A 21,270-nucleotide genomic window follows, 5' to 3' on the forward strand; every position below is an offset into this window, starting at 1 on the left:
ATCTTCATGGCGATTTGCATAACATGGCAGGTAAGGATGGTTGCTGTCACTGTCATAGCTTCTGGCCTCCCTCCCCTTCCCCCGCCCCCTCATAGTTTGGTTCTGACCTCTTGCTCCCAACTCCGTGCTGGACCGACCTCGCTATGGGATCAAGTGCACGCGTGGCACAAAGGAGAGCCCCCCAAGGAAAGCACTTCACCGTGGAGAAATGCTTTCTAATTGGCAGACTCAGTAGTGTCAGATGAGAGCAACAGGGTAAGTGTCGCCATTGGTATTGCCCACTCTCCTGCTGCTGCCTCAAGTCCATGGGCCCTGCACACCCATATCTGCTGGCGATGGGCACTGTTCTACCATCAGATCCCAGGCCACAGAACTCTCTTGCCCACAACCTCTGTGCCATAATGTTAATCCACAGGGTCGTCTTAGACAGACAGGAAATCAAAGCGGCTGTTTGATGCCCTGGATGGTCACTTGCCCATCCCTAAGTCCAGAAGGCATGCTTTGAATCTTAAGTGGTGTCCAATCTCATCTGTAGCGTAGCTCACCCGTCCATGTCCCTCCATTCTCTGCCTCTCCACACAGGGCCTCCCCCGTGCTTCTCAGTGGAGTCTCGTCCCTTTCTGCTCACTGTGAGTGGGTGTGTGTCAGGGGTCTACTCCTTTCCTGACTGCTCTTACCTTGGGTCCGCGCTTTCCTATCAGCAGTGAGCATGCCATGCGTGTCGTGCATGCACTCTGGAAACAAAGCCCACATCCGTCTGATCCTCAGGAGAGGCCCACTGAGGGTGCCGATGACCACACACGGAAGAACCACGGAGGGCTCACAAGCCACAGTCGCTCACTGTTCCTGCCAAGACGCAGGCGGCTTCTGTCATTACCGGGCCAGCACCAGGCACAGCGCTGCAGAGCACTGTGGACCAGGGGGTCCTGAGGCAGTTCCCTGAGGACCCTGGTCATTTTGGGGACTCCTGTTAGCCCACGACCCCTTCGGTGAGTGCGGGCACCCCGACCTCTCCCTTAGGGACTCCAGGCCTTGCCTTACCCATGGGAATTCCCGACCGGACAGAAATATGGGAGGCAAATGATATTCGCTTCAGTCCCTCAGCCCTCCCCTTCCCACCCTCTGTATCCATAAACACCCGTCGGTAATTCTAGCACCAGATCCCTATTCACTGCTCAAATGTACAGTGTCCCCTCTGCCGTATTCCCGTTCAAGTCTTACCGACTTCCAATCTGATCTCACAGTGCATAAAGTGGCTCTCAACATGCAGGAGTCTAGGTCTGGCCCAGGCCACACCTGCTGGGTGATGCAATAGTAAATGTGGACTGTGCAATCTGGGGCCCAATTTAGGGATCACCCGCAGTGGTTCTTCCTCCGAGAAATCTGTGTGACCTCACAGGGTTGGCCTGCTCTGATCCAGCCTCCGTGGAGTCCTCGGCCACAGGTATCTATCTGCTGAGGACACAGAGGAAAACATAGGCACCTCAGTTACTTCCGGCTGCCCTCTGCTGGACCTTCCGAGCACATGCTCACCAGCAAGGCTGACTGAGCACCATCTAGCCCAAGCAACCATGCCCCCATCCATATGCGGGTACCACACCTCGGGCACGAGAGAGCCCACCGCTCACTCGGTGCCCTTAGCAATCACGGAGGCCCGCGTTATAGTTATAGAATGCAAGCTTTCCACCCCAGGCAGGGGTGCCTGCAGGAGCTTCTGCTTCCCTCAGGCGTGATGTTCTCAGCCTCACACACTTCCTGAGTTAGAAAACATACCCGGGAATATCAAGTTTGTGTTCAAGCCCACATGCCAGGACATCCAGGCAGCATCTGTATCTCAGTCACAGAGAAAAGCATCTGCACCCATTATCAGGCCACGCTCTTCCCGGCGTGTGTATTCCATCTGTGCAGGCCTACTGCGCCGTGCCTTAGAAAAGCCCTCCGTCTTTCTACAACCTGCTTAAATATTGTCAGTTTTGCCATCCGGCTCCATCGATTCAGGCATCACCTCTAGTGCACTACCTTCGACAGTTACCTTTCCGATGAAAGCAGCAAAGTCTTCCCCAGAGGTGCACGGAGAAGGGTGTAAGATGGAACCCTGAAATCCCTGTCTCAACACATGCTTTGGCCCCGTGCCCGAGGCCTTCTGTCAAGAACTCGCACACGGTCTCCGTGTGCGACATCCATTCACGTTTTGTCCAGATGGGAACTTCCAGATGGCTCCCCTCCCTGTGGTGAGACAAACAGACGGGGCCCAGTCTGACGAGAGGGTGCGAGAAGGGCACAGAGCGTATTGTTCACACGCAGGGGCTGAGATACAGGGAGAGATGCCGATGATGGGCTGCTGGGTCAGAGGGAAACCCCAGCTGCACACCCTGTAACACAGCCCAGCTGATGCTTAACCCATCTGTGAGCAGAGCAAAGACTCTGACCCGGGCACAAACTAACACCCATCGAGGAAACAGACGCTGCCCCTTCTTCAGGTGCTCTCATACCGCACTGACTTTTTTTTTTTTTGCCTCAGTCTGCCTAGCTGCGATTAGTGGCCACTTTAGAGGCGGCTGTCTTTTGGAGGCATTTCTTCCCTTCTTGTGTCAGGTCTCCAGGCCAAGAGATCTGGAGACCTCGGCTTCTATCCTCCAAGGGAACTGCCAGTCCTCATCCATGTTTACCTCCTCCTTAAATGCCTTCCAGCTTCTCTCTCTCAGACAACACAAGCTACAACTCTCTCGGGTAAGGTGCCATCGCACCAACACGGCCATTCTGTCAAGAGCACGTGTGACAATCATTGCCAAACAGCGACGAGGCAGCCATTTATGTAGGTTGGCGAGCTATCCTTTCAGAGCCTGAAAGGATAAAGCTGGCACCAACGCGGTGAGGTGTCACCCGAGGACAAAGAGACAGGGCTGGCTGAGCACCAGTCCTTGGGGCTTCGCGTCAAACAGTAATAGCCAGAACCTTTCCTGTCCCACGAAAGAGCCAGCACGTACCCACGGCACACTCACGGGCCCAGCTCACATTCACTCAGGATGGCTGCAGGCACCTACCTGTGTGCCTCGTGTGTCTGTCTAGTGATCCCACGTCTCCGCTCTGTGAGTATCTTTCGCTAATGTATCTGTAACCAGGAAAGAATGGCTTGTCCCCATTGTCATGGCAACCACAGTGTCATAGGAAAAACGTTCTCCCCTAGTAAGAGGCCAGTTCTCGGTAGAAATCAGGAAGGAGGCTGCCTGACTGTTCACTTACATCTCTGTCACCTAGTTCCCCCACCATCCCCTGCAGCTGCACGCATGAAACAGAGTAAGCATGCACACAACGACAGAAGACGATGTTGCCTGCCATTCCAGGGTGCAGGGGCCTTGGTGCTGGGCTTTGACAAGGGGCCGGGACAAGGCAAGACAAGAGCTGACAGGCTCCGTTCTACCTTCTACTATAATAAGATCAGGCAGGGGCCAGGTCTGAGAAGGACACCTTTTCACCTGACAGAATTTGGAAGGCAGGCACTTTGTCTCTCCAGCTGGAAATAAGTGTTCTAGGTCACTTTGCAACAAATATGGAGGACCGGGAACCTCCAGGAAATCAGGTGGCAGCATCATTCCCCCCACCCCGTCCTCACAAAAAAAAATTACACGGTGAATCTCAAGCAGAAAGGAGAGAGAACCCACTTCAAATGGCAGGAAGCTTTGGAAACCTCAAAGCCATGCACAGTGACATATTTCCTGCAGCAGTGCCACACCCCAAAACAAACCCAAACAGCAGCCATCTAGGAGAAAAGAAGTATTCAATATCCCCAGGCGGTGGAGGCTATCTCATTTAAATCAACACACCACACACACTCACACACACACACACCACACACACACCACACAAACACACTTATACACAGACACACTCTCACACAGACACCAAACAATACACACACACCACACAAACACACTCAGACACACTCTCACACAGACACCAAACAATACACACACACACACACACACACACACACACCACACAAACACAGACCTCTTACACCTGTTTAAGGTAATGGCAGAACAGAGAACAAAGTTAAGTTTAGGGGAAAAAATTAGGACCAGGGAATTGAAGGGGGCGTTTCTGACTGTTTTTTCCTGGAACTCACAAGAATTCTTAGGGTTTGTGAAAAAAGAAGTTTCAGACATATACATTGTATAAACAGTAGCATATTTATGTCAGAATGGCTGTGACAGATATTATTGCACAATGAAAAGTGTTAAGACTACGGAAGACAGCGTGTGAGAGAAATTTGATAACTTGTGTTCAAACTTGTGTTTATAAAAGCTCACACCTTTATAACCTGCAGGTCTTGTATTTGTATTTACCTGAAATTTGTTTGGTGAGGTTGTCCTTTTAAACTGACAAAACCTCTCAGCTGTCAAACTGCATCAGAGACCTTTGAGAAGGATGAAATTTTACTTGAATTACTGATTAAAAAACGACAGAGGACTTACTTGTTTGGCACCTAGACCTCAGGGTTCTCCGTGGTCACTGAAGGTCGCGTTTGTCTTTTGATGTTTAGAGCAGGGCCTGCCAGGCTCCAGAAGATCCTGCGGGCTACGAAATCTGTAGGCAGACAAGTCTACCTTGACCTGAGCAGCTAGGCTGTCGATTCCAGAGATTCTTTTCGTGTCTGGAGATCCTCAGTTCAGATGAAAGGCAGTTTTTCTCGGTGGTCAGCGCTTGGCAGTCGAAGCAAAGTGTGGATGGACGTTGTTCTGTGCCCATTTGCTTTCTGTCTTCTTTGAAGGAAGTAGAGTGCTGCTGCTAGGAGCCAACCTGTCTCTTTTTGTGAGGAAAAGTTTATTAATAATTAAATATTTAAATGCCATGTCTCCCAGATCTCGGAGCAGTTGTGGGCCGTTTATCAGGTGGAACTACAGTATAGAATCTGCCTGGAGAGCCGGGCCTGAGCTTGACTGTACCGGCTCTTAATTTACCAGGCAAGATTTACATTTGTAAAAAGACAGAAAGAAAAAAAACTGCTTGCAATAGAAGGTTAAGGGCAGAACTGACAATAGTAGAGAACATCTTACTACATTTTAAATGAGGTTTGGATCAAATATAAAGTGTTTTTGTAAGAAACTTAAAAGTACATGCCAGCATAAAACATAAGACTTATTGTTTCTGTAGTCTGAAATGAGATGCAATGAACAGACAATTATAACATTTAACGGTAAACATAGGTGCACCTAAGTTACATGTACGAACATACACACAGAGGGAACAGGAATTGGGCAAAGTGGATGTTCTTGGTGCGGCCAACCTAAGGCGTGCCACTGCACAAAACACACAAGCAACAGAGTCAGCACTGGGGGAGCAGACAGGGAACACTTCAGTAAAGATGACAGGACTTGGTCATCTACCTGGCTCTCAGTTAAGATGTCGGTGAAGTCATCTGACCTCAGTTAAGATGATGGTAAGTTCACCTGACCTCAGTCAAAATGGCAGCGGGACATATAGTGTATGGAAAAGCCACGAAATTTGAGCCGCAGGGATTTTAAGTTTAATAAAAAGAGAGACCCAGAGGCGTGATCCGCCCTGTACCGAACCACCATACCACAAGCCGTGGTGGGGAGCAAAAGGCTGGAATTGAAAACAGCCGCCTCATGGATCCGACCAATCTTGTTGGCAGCAGTAGCGGTGGCAGGGACAGTTTGAGGAATCTCCTTCCGTTTGTTTGTATGTTGACAGTAGTTAGAAAGCTCCCATAAAAGTGGAGCCTGGGGGACACTGGCGGAGTGAGGGAAGGAGCTGAAGAATTAGGACATTAAGGCCTGGGGTCTTAGGGCCTCTAAAAGGCACTCATCCCAGGGAATGGCTGGACTGACGGACATGGATGAAAGCCTGTGAAAATGGTGACACCACAAGGCCTATAGGGGGACATCTCCCATCTAAGGGCGGGTGACTAGGCTTCAGGGCCCGCGAGGTGATCATGGGCCTCACTTCCACCCTGGAGTGGACAAGGCCCAGAAGGGCTGCCTGGGAAAGCTTCCTGAAGGTGCTAGGGACCCCGACGCATGAGCAGGACCGCTTGTATGCCCCTGCAGAGACTCGGGGCCTTCCACATGGCTCGTTCAGTACCCTTTGAGCATTCCCGCCATTCCTCACAGGTCCTTACTTCCACATGTGGGAGCATTGCAAACAGGGAGCAGAGGTGTTCCGGGCACTTTCAGCCCTTCCTAGGTGAGTTTCCAGTTTGTGCATGCACAACCGAAAGCTCCAAGTCAAGTATGCTTCATTGCAGGGTCGGTCTCAAGACGGACCAGCGCCAGCCTGGCTCACATATGCTGACATGGTTTTCTATAGAGGTAGAACACTTCCCCATAGTGAGGCCGACCTGGGATGCCGGCCCCTCCCTCGCCCACCCGGAGGACCAAGAGCTAAAAGGGAGTCTGAGGATTGTGGAGAGCTGCGTCCCTCTGGGTGAGTGAGTAGTTACTGAAACCCAGGTTAGTCTCTGAGATGACGTCCTGAGCCCAAATTCCCCAGTGGAGTGGAGGAGGCCTGGAAGGGCTGTGTGGAAAGCTCTGATAGGAAGCAGGGACTGAGAAGAGTGGGCGGGACGATATGTGTGCTCACAAAGGACCAGGGACCTACCACATGGCCCTTTCTGATGTCTGGGCCAGTGAGACATTCATCCGGGTCCACAGGTCCACAGTTGTGCTGAGTCAAAACACGAGTGTGGGTGTTTAAGGTCCTCCCGAGCCTTAAAGGGAAATTTCCCCTCGACGCGTGCATACGTGTGTGCATGCCTGCGTGCATACGTGCTTGTGCGTGGTTGTGGGCGGGCCTAAAGACATTGGACAGGAGCACGCATGCTCACGCGCCCACGCTTTTCCACAGAGGCCGACGATTTACCGGAAGTGAGAACTAACTGGCTGTGACCACTGCCGAGGGGAAGCCGGGTTTCGGGTCGCCCTCCCGAGGCCATTCCTCTAGGTGAGTGACCAGGTGTTAGGACCCAGGATCTTCCCTGAGGTGGTTGGTGCCTGGCTCCTGAATTCCACACCACATCTCCTCTCCTCATGGCCCAGGTTCCCGGAGGAAAGTCTAGGAATGCTTTGTGAGGGACGCGGGACTGAGAAGAGCGGACCAGAAACAGGGGTGCTTGGGGAAAGACTTAGGGACCTCCCCATGGCCCGTTCCGAGGTCTCTGGGCACTTCCGATGTCCTCCGGGACATCCGTGGAGGGCGGGCCTAGGTGAAAGGGGCGGTGGGTGTTCAGGTTCTCGCAAGCCTTAATCCGCTCTATTCCGGGACACGCGTGTGCCACCCCAACACTCAAGTCACGTATGTGTCATTGCCCCGTGGGCCTAGCTAGGTGTGACGCACCTTCGTGGGTAAGGAGGGTCTGTGGGGATCAACGTGAATCCTGTCCTCCTAGGTTTGTGACGAGGTATGGGGCCCCAGGAGAGCCCGTGATGTCCAGAGCCTCGCTTCTGAATGTGACTGGAAGAGGCCAGATTGAGCAGTCTGAGAAAGCTGTGCTGGGGCCCCACGGCCTGAGGGCACTGGGCAGGGCAGTTTTGCCTGCTGCTGGAGGGACTAGGGACCTTCCAGGAGGCACCTTTTGTACCTCTTGGGCATTTTCCAGATTGGTCCAGGGCAGAGAGCTAGACGGGCGGGCACACCGAGAAGAAGAGGTGCTCTGGGCCTTTCCCACCCTCGATAGTGGGGTCCCGTTTCAGCCATGTGTGACTGCAAGCCCAGAGTCCCTAGACATGATTTCTAGGTGAACCTTACCATAGAAGTGGAAGAGCCTTGGTTAGACCCTTGCCTACCCTCCTTTCCGCTCTTCCAGAATCAGGGATTCTTAGGTTCAGGAAGTGAGGACGAACTAGGTGTGATCCCCCTCGAGTGGAAGGACAGTCTCAGAGGATGGTGGTGAAGCAGGTCCACCTTGGCGAGTGACTGGTCACTAGGGCCCACCATGGTGGCCCTTGAGGTGATGTCTGGAGCCTCCCTTCTGCATCAGACTGCAATCAAGGACAGAGGGGAGATCTGAGAAAGCTCTGTCAGGACCGCAGGGCCCTGAAGGAGTGGGCAGGACAGCATGTGTTCTGGTGAAGGAAGTCCTGTCCCTTCGAGCCCCCGTCACTGCAGTTCCCAGACCAGTCGTGTGCACCTTCAAGTCCAGGTCAACACACAAGCTTCCTTACTTGCATGGGTCTAGTCCTTTAGCTCCTTGCAGCAGGCTCATCCATGCATGCCTGCATGCTTCTCCACCTGATCACACATCATCCCATTCGGGGATGTGGGGCCCACTCAGGTGGGACAAGCTTCCCAAGGGAAGAGAACTCTCAGGGAAATGTGGCTGAAGTGTGGTCACGTTATCTGGGTGGGTCCCTCTTCTGAAGATCTGGTGGTTCCAAAATCAGAGTCAGCCTGGATCCACAGTACTAGGTGCTGTATCACCTACCACACACGCCAGGCACTACCCCACCCCCATTCTGCCACACACACACACACACACACACACACACTCACACACGCACGCACACACACAGACAAACACACACACTCTCCTCATGTCTGTGCACCAGCTGGGCCCACATGCGAGGTATCTCTCATGCATAGGAGTTGTTCCAGCCAGTAGGAAAGCATGCTTGTGGAGGCAGGCAATGTCTAGGTGTTACCTTCCTCTAAAGAGAAAGAGGTTTCTGAGGGAAAGGTCTTGGAGTAGGCTCCTCTAGGTGGGTGACTGCTTATTCTAAGAGAAACTGTGTCAGAGTGTGCGGAGGTGATCAGGCTTGTGCCTGGAAGATCCAAACTTGGCCTGTGAGGTGACTTGTCGAGGGGCAAATAGAAGGGCCCCCAGGGGCTGCACTTCATCACAGAGGGGTGTGGATCGTCATGGGGCTCCCTACAAATGCCACAGTGAAAAGAGTAACGATCCCCACGAGATCAAGATGAAATCTGTGTGCAAATACCTTAGTTATTTAGCAGATGTTGGTTCAAACTTCTAGAGGCTGACCCCAGGCGGGTTGTTTTTGACACGATTAAATAAAGCACAATTTGGGGGAAAAAATTCTTGGTAACGATGATCTCAGTAACATGTGCAGAATGAATATGGAGGCCTGACTACATAGAAACTCTCTTGCAACGTACATGTGACCTCTACCACGAAGATGGGTTCTATAGCTTAGGGACCTGGGGTCTGGTGTGGCTCAGTCACGCGGATAGCGTTGAGGTCACCAGGCCGTAACGTCCATGGGCCATCTCCCCTAAGGATGGGCTCTGTTGACCGAGAAACCAAACTAAAGGTGAAGGTCTAGGGAGGGAGAGTCAAACATAATAATCTGGGAGATCCGGGTGTGGCCTGGCTCTGCAGGCAGCACAGATCACCAGGCTGTTAACAGCATCCTCTCCAGGTCTTCTGGTTGGAAAACAGACGTAGGCATCCCTTCTGTTGACGAGACTAGCCTGGGTGCTTACCGTTCCTAGTTCCCATAGTGCTTGTCTGTGAGCACAGGGGCCTCATGCCCGCTTACAGGCTGTGTGTCACTCCCTGTGCGAGGGTATATTGGCGAACCTCTGCATTTGCCTCCATTGGGTCCTTCAAGGATGTTGGAGTCCATGTGTTGCTTCTGAGACATGCAGACTCAGAGTGGGTAGGGATTTCAGCTGAGTGTTCAGCAGGACTCAAGCGTGAAGTGCAGGGACTTGGCTCCAGTGACCCCATTGGCCGTCAGTGGGCTGGTGTCTGGGTTAATGGCCACTTGGTTTGGGGCCAGCCCAAGCAGTCCTATCCTGGGGCCAAGAAGTCAGCAGAAAGGGCCGAGACTGAGGGCTACAGGGCTGTGGAGAGCTCTGCATTCAGACAGAAAATTGGGACAGAATGTGATTGGATGTTGCGGGATATCGGTGTCATCCTCCTACCTCCTCTTGGCTGCAGCACAGAGAGTGCCAGGACTCATGGCCACAGCCTGTGCAGTCCGGGTCCCTGTTTCCATTGCGACCACGACATTCTTCTCGGTGTCTTTACTGTCTGTGTGCACCAACATTTCAGGAGTCGTCCCCAGCCCCGCAGAGCCCCAGCCATGTCAAGCAAGGAGCAGAAACATACAGAGAGAAGTGCCAAGCGCCCTAGGGTTGATCAGAATCTCCCACCAGATGACTTGCAGAACCCAGGTCGAGTCACCCCCGGTAACAACTGATATGGGGCATATGGGTGGGGGGATCCTAACCGAGAGGGGACATTCTGCTACTCCTCGACGGGTGGAGCACCGGGGTGGCCTAGTACTCACCGGGTCTTTCCCCGGAGTTCCAGGTGTGGGTGTGGGGATTCGCGTGCTGAGAAGTGATTCTCAAGCACGCTCTGGGTTTCTGTCCCCACCCGATGTTCTTCCCCGTGGCTGGGGTGCAAGGGAGTTGGCCTTGGCCAACAGGCCTCTGAAGAACCCGTGGGCCACGGTGGTTTTCCTTGCAAGGCTTGTACAAACACAAGTACCTGCTGTCCCCAGACTCAGGCCTAGTTGAATTTCACCTGGGTGGGACTGGGGTGGGTCATGAGTTCCTGGAAGAGTACTTTAAAACTGCCCTCGGCGATGGACTCTGTGGACCCCAGACTGAAGCTGTTTCCCACGTGGGACCATGAGAACAGCACACTTCATTCACAAAGGTTTTTCCTTTCTTCTCGGTGCAGCAAACAATCCGGCGGCTGATACCAGTGAGATGGGCAGCTGTTCCTCAGGATCAAACGTGCAGGAGGCCAGGTGATGTCTTAAAGCAACTTTGGCCTGACCCAGGAAGTAGTTTCAGTGTTGTTTTCTGCAGAAACTTCTGCCCTTTTCTGGGAGACGGCTACAAACGGAGAGTTTGGTGTTTCGTGAAATAAGCCAGCACCAGAGACGACAGTCAGCTGTTTTCTCTCATTTGAGGATCCCAGATTATAAATAGGTCCATAAAATGATATCACCCGAACTCAGAAGGGAGACTGGGGAGAGGCAGGCAATGGCCAATAGAGGGGAAGGTTTGAGGAGTGGAGGCCGACTCTGGAGGTGGAGTGTGGTCACGTGGCATGAAGGTTGAAGAGACACTGCTGGGTAATAGAGGAGGAGTAAGTAGCGGGAGGGGATTGAGGATGGAGGAGAGTGAATACGGCTGTAGTTCACGAAAGACGGCTGGGCACACCTCTATGAAACCCGTCAGTGCTGTACAGTGAATGGGCTCCGGTCAGCATGTAGTATACCAACCCCTAGGCTGTCACAACATAACACAAAGCCGCTGCTTGCGGAGAGGAGACTCTTTGTGGAGCCCAGTGCAGTTGGGCTGGGAAGGCCAGGGATGCAGTTTTCCTGAGTCATCCAGCACCCAGCCTGAGGTTGGTTTCCTGGGGATATGGCTGACTTTGAGTCACCCACGCTCCAGTAAGTAACCCTTAACCGTGTGCCCATATGTATCTGCAGTGAGCTCTTTGGTTCCCTGTGAAAACCTGAGTAAAGGAGTAAGACCAATGACCCGGGAGAGGCAAATCCGACTTTGCCTCACATGAGCGCTGGTCTCTCCGAAATCGCGTGCCTCGCCTGCCTTTCCTTCAGAGCGAAGTTAGGATGTTTGTCCTCAGTTAAGGATTCTTGTGTGCATTTTCCACAGGGAGCCTGTTCAGAAGAGGATACGGGATTTCAAAGGTGTGTTTGAGCAGGTCTTGCTAGTCCAGGAGCTTTCTTTCCGACCCTACAACTCAAGCGTGGTGAGAACGTGCTCGCCTGTCAACAGGACAACAGGAGTCTGTTAACAGTTCTGTCGCTCAGGGGATGGATTTTTATCATCATTATTATTAATTTTTGGAAGAGTAAATTGCCATTGTCGTCTAGGGGCTACCTTTAGCTTAACTTTTCACTAGCTGCTCTGAACAGGGGGATGTTGCAGCTGTCACTGAGGCGGGGGGGGGGGGGGGGAGAGTGTCCTGCTTCCTGCATTGCACTGGAGATGATGGGCAAGCAGGTTGATCTCTGCTTTTTATCTTACTGCACGAATGGTATGTGGCATTTCGGCAGCTGTTTTTCACCTTCTGAATTAAGTCACTTTTCTGGCTTTCCAAAGTTGCCCTCCTCCAGGAACCCCTGCCCAAGAAGGGCTTGGAGAGCAGCATTTAGGCCGTACACACCCGTGAGCCTGTCAGGGAAGGGTGAAGGCAGCCAGGCCGTGGCCCGGCAAGAAGAGTGTCATGGCGTGCGAACGAACATCAGCATCACGCATGCCACACTAGCTTGTGGTCTGTCGTCCACGGTAACCAAGTCAGAGTACCACACGCCCCTCAAGCTGAGACAGCTTTTTTTTATTACTTGTGTAGGTGACCCTAAAACAGCATTACAAGAGAGACATCGTCAATTCTTTGCCGGTGTATAGAGTCAGTTCATGCAAGCAAGGATGTCCGACAGCATTCCTTCTTTGTGGTACAAATGAACTGCTTGGTTTTTGAGGTTTCCAGAAAACGGTTTGTCAGTTCAGTGGTGGTCACTCGTCAAAGCACGATGCCCCCGTTTCTGTATTGCTAGCACAGAGGAGGTAGAGGCGGGAGAAACCAGAACTGGAGGTCGTGCTCGCTTACCTCTCAGGTTTGAGACCGGCCTGGGCTGCGCAAGAGGCGGTCTAAAATTTAAGAAAAGAAAAATAGAACAAAGAACAAAATGAACACCAGATCTGTACATACTCCTTCCTGTTACCGTGTAGGTGGTATGTCAGGGATGAAAGAGCGCCTCTTCCTGTGGATACTTGATTTAAAGTGATACCATTTCCTTTGTCGACTAGGGGACATTACCCGGTCCTTCCTGGCAAAGAGGAAGCAGTTTGAAAAGGATATACATGCCTCTTTCAGAATCCTGAATGCAAACCTCCACAGTATTTTCAAAGCGCAGCAGAAGTCAAGGTAAAGTTGTGACCGACCCTCTGTAAAGGAAACCTGTACCGCTTTCGCTCTTCCTTCCAAAGTCACTCCCGCCTGCCATTGTGACACTGTGCTGAGTGGAGTCGCTAATGGGACCTAGGTAGCACTGCATTTTCTCTGTGAGCTAGTCCTGTCCATAGCTGGAGGACCGCCCCCCTCGTTTATGCCGCTCAGGTGTGTTAGCTGCAGCAGGACTGGTAAGAGAACAGTTCCTCACCGGTCAGATGACAATACAGATAATGTCCTGTGAGGAAGGCCAGGCCTCTGTGGTCCTCAAAACTGTACCTTTTAGGATGTGCCATCGGCGCTCTCTTTGGTAAATCGTCGTCCCCGTGTGGGGAAATGGTTCTGTGCACTCTTTGTGTATGTGACTCCGAGAAGATGAAGGGTATGTTGCCTTCAGTACACGGACTTGGGCTTTCAGGATATCTAGGTTACTCCATAAGGGGAAGGGAAGATGAATCTAATTTTAAGCCGGAAATGCAATCTTGGGAAACGTATGCCTCCGAGCATCCTCGGCGTGCGAGAGGGAAGACGCACAAAGTGATGACACCGGTAGCAAATTAAGACAAGTTCTTCTGGGACGAGAGTGATATTTCCGCCTCTCAGGAGACAATTTAATTCATGCCCCCTTTCTCTTTTGCGCCTGGCTCTTGTCTCAAAATGTGAAGTGTGTGCATGCGTCCTTGCCGTAGCCTCACACAGCGTGACAGTGCTCAGTAATTGTGACTGTGTTTCACAGGCAAGAGCTTCACGCCATGCACTCCCAGATGTTTGAGTCGCTGCATCAGGGGTGGCTGGACGATGTGGAGAGTTCAAGGAAGCAAGAAGATCACCTCGCTGTGAGTGTCGCTCTTAGCTTGGAATAGAGCCACCTTGTCTGTTTCCGAAGTGGCGGGGCTTTGATGCTTTAATGCTGCATATCGCCACGGAAAGGGACCCGACAGGACAGGACGGGACATGAGCATCGGGAGACAGGGAGGGTGGTGCTTGTGTCCCCGAGAGACTGGCCGTCCTCTCCAGCTTGCTTCTTTTTCTGTGGAGGGGTGGTGTGGTCATGGCTTAGGAGCCAGCATAGGAGGGAGGCGGAGTAGGCACTGCTTGGAGAGCGCAGGAGAAGGTATGGGCTTGGGTGCTCAGAGGGAAAGCTATACCATCCGTGCAGTGCAGATGCCAAAGGTGCAGGACAGGGTGAGGGTGCGGTCCCAGGTAGACTTCTGACACAGTGACGAGGGAGGCAGAGTGAGAGCAGTGCCTGTGGCTGTGGCAGAGCAGGTGGAGGCTTAGCGTTCAGAGGTAGCTAAGTGTTCATGGACACAGACTAGTGCTGTCTTTGAGGAGTCTTTCATCCTGATGGAGGACAGGGCGGTACTCCCAAAGATGCTGACTTCCAAAAGTAGGGAAGCAGAGCCTGGAATCTGAGGGAGATGGAGACAGATTCCAGTCTGGCGGTGAGGAGCATGTTCTCCGGACCCCACTGATTGCCATGCAGCCATAGTCCTGCTGCTTGCTCCTCATGAAAACTCAGAAAATGAGTCACCTCCCTGCCTCAGTTTCCTAGGAGGGTGAAAGCAGAGCCGTGAAGAATCCCCGCCTTTCTAGACTTTGTGTATCGAGTGCTTGCAGTTTTTGACATGTTGCTGTGGAATGTTTGACCACAGGAGCTGCAGTATGTTTGCTATTCGTCTTCCCTGCCCTTCTTATTAGGTCGATAATACAGTTGATGGGATGATGTCACACTCCGGGGAATGACTGATTGATGAAGAACTTTTGGGGCGGGGGAGGGTTGGGAGAAGGGATTCCTTGGAAGCTAGTCCGTGCCCTCGGTGTCTTCAAAATACTTTGTGAATAAACAAAGGAACGTTTTGTGCTTAATTTTGGCGAGTGAGGAGGGAATCCACAGATGAGGTGGGGCTTATGTTAATTTCAAACTGAATAACGATTTTATAGTATTTTTGCACCAGCTAGACGGACTATCTCCCTCTGTGACAGGTCAGGTCTTGTTATGTTGCTTTTGGCACTGAAGGGCATGTCTTCAAACGCGTTCTTGAAATGTCAGCACACAAAACATCACGGGAAGCGATTTCTGTGACTGGCAGCAGGGTTGGATGTTCAGTTGTACTGACATTTTGTCATTATTCTCCTACGTTTCAGCTTATAACTTGGAAGCAGATGAAGATTTTACAGAAAGCTATAGGGGATCACGAAACTACGATTGGAAACGCTAAAGATTTACGTGACACATTTTTGAAGGTCTGGTAGATTGCACTTGTCAACAGAACACACCCCTATGCCATGCCACGTGTCTATAAAAGGAGAAGACAGATTGGCCCTTTCTCAGCTTGTGGGAGAAGTAATTAGTTTTGCAGAGCATGATCACACTCTCTTGGGAAAATTTTCCCCACACCTAGGAGCGATGCTAAGGTTTGTTTGACCTGGGAAGCCGATGACAGTGTCGGGGGCAGCTTTCTAGCACAGGAGCTGGTGACGAGAGCTCTGCTTAGAGAGGATCACAGTGCATCGCAGTGATGAGTTATGGACCTCCGGTGACATTGCGATGGAGATTGGCACGTCTGGGGATCCTTCTGGTTTTCTCTGACTGTTTGGATTGGACAGATCAGTGAAATACACAATGGGCAAGGGTAGCTTTTATTTTCTTTCATACATTTATAGTCTTCCGACATTAGCATTGTTCTCCAGTGTTGGTGGTCATGCGTTTCAGCATCTCCCCAAGAGATGTGGGAAATGAAAAAACTGGTAGAGGGTTAATCCTCTTTGAACTGCGAGCTGGCAGTTCTACCCTTGCTGAAGCTCCAGGTCCTAAGCGACCTCTGTATATCCAGGGATTGAAGCAGCCCTTCAGTGGGAATTCTTTTTGATGCTCTCATTAAAATGCTCTGTGAAAGATCTCTCCTCAGACCCGACTCAGATGCCCTATCTAAAGTGCTCCATGTGTCATAGTAAATTGAATGTTTTCAGGATGCTGGCGAGAAGCTAGGTCTGTCTTCTCTGAGCAAGTGTGAGTACCCCTGTTGGTACCCTAGTGAATATTCCTAGCACCCCCGTGTACTCCAGGAATGTGCCTATAAGCCCAGAGTGGAGAGGGTAGAGACAAAAGGATCCCTGGGGCTTGTGGGACCACCAGAACAGTCAAACTGTAAAGCCTCGTGTTTCGTGAGAGACCCTGCCTCAAAACTTGATGTGGTGAGGGGTTCTGGAAGGCGCAGGTGTTCCCGAGTGCACACGTATGCTTGCAGACAGGTACACGTGAAGGAAATCACTTTGAATTTGTTATGACCTCTGGTCGCCATACTCAGACACATGTGCATGCACACTCTCCTGCACCCCCATGCACGCAGAAATATAAGTTAGTATTCAAGACCTTGAAAGCCACCTACATACATCTAGGCCTTTAGGAAGAGCTTAAGAAAGGGAACATGCAGCTCTAATGCAGCTGAGTACTGCCTGGGAGCCTGTTGGAAGAGCCACCCAGAAAGGCTCCCTTCTAACTGTGGGTGCTCAGTGTGAGCAGCAGCAGTAGCTCAGAGGGAGCCTTGTGACTGGGTTTCTCTGGCTTCCCAGGTGGTCCCTTCTGCCCTGTGCTCGCTCTTCTCGCTCTCCCTCTGCTTCTCCACCCAGGCTTCCCTCCTTTCCTAGTCCTCAGTTCTGCCTCTGAGAGACTGTTGTCCTGAAACACGGCCTTTCCCTCTCCCAGATTTCCCGGTGGCCTTCTTGCTTTGTTCTCTCTGTTTCCTGTGTCCTCCGCACAACACCCTCTAACATACACACACACACACACACACACACACACACACCACCCACACCTTCTTGAAAGCTTCACTGGCTGCTTGCTTCTGTCTCCCCGTCTTCCCTCCCAGAGTACCAGCTTCTCCTGAAGTGACTCCCATTCCCTACCCATGCTTTGCTTCTGTTTTGTGCCCAGAAAGCACCATGTGCGCTGTCTTCCCTAATGTTTCTACTGCTTGCAGTCGCCATCTGTGTCCTCTTCAGCCGCCAGCCCAGCAAGCTCCCCTTCCATACCTGTGTTCAGCTAGTGTGCAGGTCATCTGTTCCTAAGCTGCTCTGGACCCCGGGAATAGGGCAGGGACTGGACCGGCGTTTTGCCCTTTTCTGGACAGAGGGCGACACACTTCTTTCTCCTCTGTGTCCACCCCTGCAGTGTCCTTTGAGAGAACAGAGGGATTTGAGTCCTGGCTTGAGCTTTCCTTAGACCGAAGGGTCGTGGGGTTGCACACTGTGTGTTCTTCGGTGAAAATCACATTCTATGGGCATGGCAAATGGCTCCTTCCTCTGGGCAGCCTTGGGGGTGTCCAGTGTGGGAATCCTTGGGGAGTCTCCAATGTGGGCCCATGCCTGGCCTCCCAGGTCTGCCCCACGTGAGGCCTTTAACATATCTCCACCCATTTTCCTGATAAGTCCCTTTGCTCTTCTTGTCCCACAATGATACCACCTTAAAATGGGGGACTGGAAGGTTTCCTGAAGTGGAGTAACTCTTTAGATGTGCTGAAGTAGCCACTGTTCTTACTCTGAATTCCTAACAAGCATCCTTTGGCTATGCAAAGTCGGTTCTTTTAAAATTACATGAGGTGAGGTGTCAAGCCAGACTCGAGTGGAGATTTGTTCGTTTGTTTGTTTCAGAAAGCCAAGGACTTGCATGAACATGGCAAAACTCTCATTGGTGGCGAAGAAAGTGAAGTGAAGAAACAAATCTCCAAGGCGCAGGACAGAGTTATCATGGAAAGTGTAAGTCGTGGGTCTGTGATGCTGTGTGCCTCGGAATGGCTTCCTAAGGGCAGAGATGGAACAATGATCCCCTAACTCTCCGTTTTCCCACAGCAAGAGCAGGATGTGTCGGTAGTTGAAACGTACCTTCAGTCCCTGGTCCTTACAGCTGTGAAGAAACCTTCTGAAGCTCACCTGGAGGAGGCACAGGGAGCAATAGCCGTGCCCAGAGGGTGTTAGTAGTAGTCAGTGCAGCTCCTTTCTCTTTACTTTGTCGGTTAGAAATAAGACTGAGACTCTGTTGACCATGAAGTGAACCCCAACAGTTCTGTGAGTAGCAACATTTAAGTGTGGACCCTCCTGACCCTGACATTCTCCCCAGCAGGGCCAGTTACATTCAGGAAGCCAATGTCTTTTGATTCTACGACAGGCTGCTTTGGTTCTCTGTCACCTGCCCAAAGTGAATGTTACCTTGCTTATTTCAGGAAGAAATAAATAACGGTGGGATCCGCCTTTCCGTGCTTGCTTTCATCCATTCATGAGGTCACAGAGCCAACTGCATTGCAAATGGAAAACCAGCCCCACCTGCTCACTCAGACGTTCAGTAGAGCACAACTCTGTAGTTTCGTGCTCAGATGCGCTAGACTGTTAACACGGTTCCCGAGGCAGAGCCAGATCTTCACGTGTTGGCTTAGAGCTTGCAGTGGGGCTCTGGCTTTTCCCAAAGACATCCAGACTCATTTCTGGCATTATTCAACACTGGCTGGAAGATCCCTGCCCTTCCCTTTGGTCAAAAATATTTTATCTGTGAGTGTGTGCATAGGCACTTACAGTTTCAGTATTTTCGGTGGGTGTTTCCACGAGCATTTTCTAGTGTTCTCTTTAGAGTTTAATTTTACTCACGTAGTTCTGCGTGTGCGTGCGTGTGTGTTTGTCTGACTCTTGTGTCATTCTCTTACTCTTGTCCTGTGCTGTATCTTTTGAAGGAATCCCGAGAATCTGTGTTCAGTACATTTGACATTTATCTTCCTTGTTGAGTCTTTGCGAGCATATTCCCAGTGTGTGTCGGTACCAGGAAGGTCAGACTTTAGGCTCAGTTCCCCTAGGGCTTGAGTTACAGGGGGTTGTGAGCTACCCAAAGTCGGCGGTGGCTAGCTGAATCCCAGTCTTCTGGAACCACAGCTGGAGCTCTCAACCATGGAGCCATCTCTCCAGCCCTGTTCAGCACACTTGAAATTGCTTGACCTTTTACCCGGAGTTTGTGAGCTAAGCCTATTCTTTGTGTAGATTACAGAAATGAATCTATGATGGAGAACAAAAGCCTTCTGGGAGGGGAGAGAGGAAGGAGGATCACATTCTCCTGTCCTTCCCGTCCTGTGGCTCTGCCTACCACTCTTTGTCCCAAATTTTCATGGTGAATTCTAGTCTTCTTTGAAGGCCAACCTGATGGATTTTTTTCTTTTTTACAAAAATGTTACGTGTGTGTGTGTGCACGCACACGTACACGTACACAGATAGGACAGAGGATAGACCTTGGGAGTGAGTCCTGAAGTTGTCGGACCTGGAGATTGGACCCAACTCATCAGGCCTGGTGGAACGTGCCTGTTCAGCCATCTTACTAGCCCATTGACTTTACTACCACATACATCCCTCCATCCCTCCATCCCTCTTCCCTCTCTCCATCCCTCCTCCCTCCCTCTTCTCTCCCTCTTCCCTCCCTCCATCCCTCCTCTCCCTCCCTAGTATTCCCTTCCTCCTCTTGTGTTTCACCCTCACCCCTGCCGTGTGTGTGACTGTGTAGGGCAAAGGCTGACACTGCGTATCATCTGTAACCCCTCTTTTCCCAGACAGGATGTGATATTTATTACTGAACATGATTTAGTAGGGTAGAGGGTAGCACCACAGTAGAAGCCCCGAGGAGTGCGGGGCCCGCCAATGCCCGTGGGACCAGGATTGGTGATGCAGCTGACCCCTCGGCCATCAGGAACGAGTCACTTCTCAGCGACTGTGTCCTTCAGATCAATCTACATTCAGTTTAGTGAAGCCTCACCTCTTTGAGAGAGACAAAGTAGAACTCAGTGAGGACGACCAGGGCAAGAAAGTGGGAGGAAGGGGCTTAATAACACCACTTGCCTCTGGCAGCACGGAGAGCTTGAACTTGGCTTTACTTAGGGCCTCCATCCGATGTTCCTTATTCTGAGGCATGATTCAGGTGGACGTGATGGCCTGGACAGTGAGACCCCTGGCCGTGGTGACCTGAGGCTTCCCTAGGGCACAGCGAATACCTGTCTGGGGCCTAGATTGGAGGCGACATTGAGGTCAGAGCTCGAAGAGCCTTCAGAAGATTGTCTCCAAGGTCCCTTCGGGGAGCCCATACAGGCAACAGGGTGAGGTCACTCCGAACGAGTGTGCTGTTGGCAAGCATTGCACACCAGCCCCCAGTGAGAAGCTGCTGGCAACCGTTGCACAGCGCGCCCCGCTGAGAAAGGGGACCTCCCGTGCAGCTTAGTTGGCTGCAGATTTACCTTATCTTTTAAGACACAGTCTCTCAGTGAACATGAAACTCACTGATTTTGTCAGGCGGAGTGGCCAGAGAGCTTTGCGGATGGATCCAGCAATCTGTCCTCCACGCCAGACATGCCGGCTCTAGGGTTTAAGAGTATTGCTGTGCCTGGATTTTCCGTGGGCGCTGGTGATCTGAACTCAGGTTCTCAGGTTTGCATGGGAAAACCTAACCCACTGAGCCATGATCCTTGCCCATCATTAATTTTATGGTCAGTAACATTAGTGTTAGAAATGAATGACATCTGTGGTGCCATTTCATCCCACGTACACATGTGCATGGATGGTGTGCAGCCTCGCCATACTGCTACCTTCTCCCTGCTCTCAGATGCTGCATCTCACAAATTTTTCTCTCTTCTCAAGTGCTGGTGTTACAGACACTCACCGTTAGCCTGAGATGTGGTATGTGTGTGTAACTGTGCGTGTGTGTATGTGTCCATGTATGTATGTGCAAATGTGTTCGTTCAGGTTCCCGTGGAGGGTGTCTGACCCCCCAGTGGGGGAGTTATCAGTCAGTCTTGGGACACCTGACAGGGTTCCTGGGATTTGAACTCCGGTCTTCTGGAAGAGCAACAAGTGCTCTTAAACACCGAGCTGTCTCTACAGCACCCTGTGCCGAGGTTTTCAATGGTTCTGGGGATCTGAACTCAGGTCTTCATGCTAATTCAGCAAGCATTTTACCTGCTGAGCCATCTCCCCAGTTCCATGTACATATTCGTTTCGTAGGCTTTGAACTCAGAAATTTTATCCGTTCCTTGTCCACACTGATGATGCATACAGAACACATTCTGTGACAGTTCTCATTATTTCAATGTGTGGCATCTACACTTTGCAAATGTGGGTCTGTCTCCTGGGTCACATCTCAGCTCCAATCACAGTGTCCCAGTCTGTGGGGAGCAGGAAGATCCTTGTGCCCACAGATCTCCTGGGAAACCAGGAACGTTAAGCATGCAGTAATGTCTTCTCAACGGAAAAGATGTGAGACCTGTTCTTCCATCCAGAAGGCTGGGGATTGGAGGTGATTAATAGCCTGGTGATCTTCACTATCTGTT

At 51.4% G+C, this 21,270-nt stretch overlaps 1 protein-coding gene and 1 pseudogene across 1 annotated transcript in view; both read right to left on the minus strand.

Annotated features, from left to right (window-relative positions):
- LOC121440425 (X-linked lymphocyte-regulated protein 3A-like) overlaps positions 1 to 21,270 on the minus strand; it is a 42,215-nt gene that overhangs the window by 10,303 nt on the left and 10,642 nt on the right. The window lies entirely within an intron of this gene.
- Positions 20,000 to 20,175, minus strand: LOC121440500 (annotated as a pseudogene).

Source organism: Microtus oregoni, unplaced genomic scaffold, assembly GCF_018167655.1.
Source record: "Microtus oregoni isolate MIOR12 unplaced genomic scaffold, Mior012 000067F_ref0000223, whole genome shotgun sequence".
NCBI classification, from domain to species: Eukaryota; Metazoa; Chordata; class Mammalia; order Rodentia; family Cricetidae; genus Microtus; species Microtus oregoni.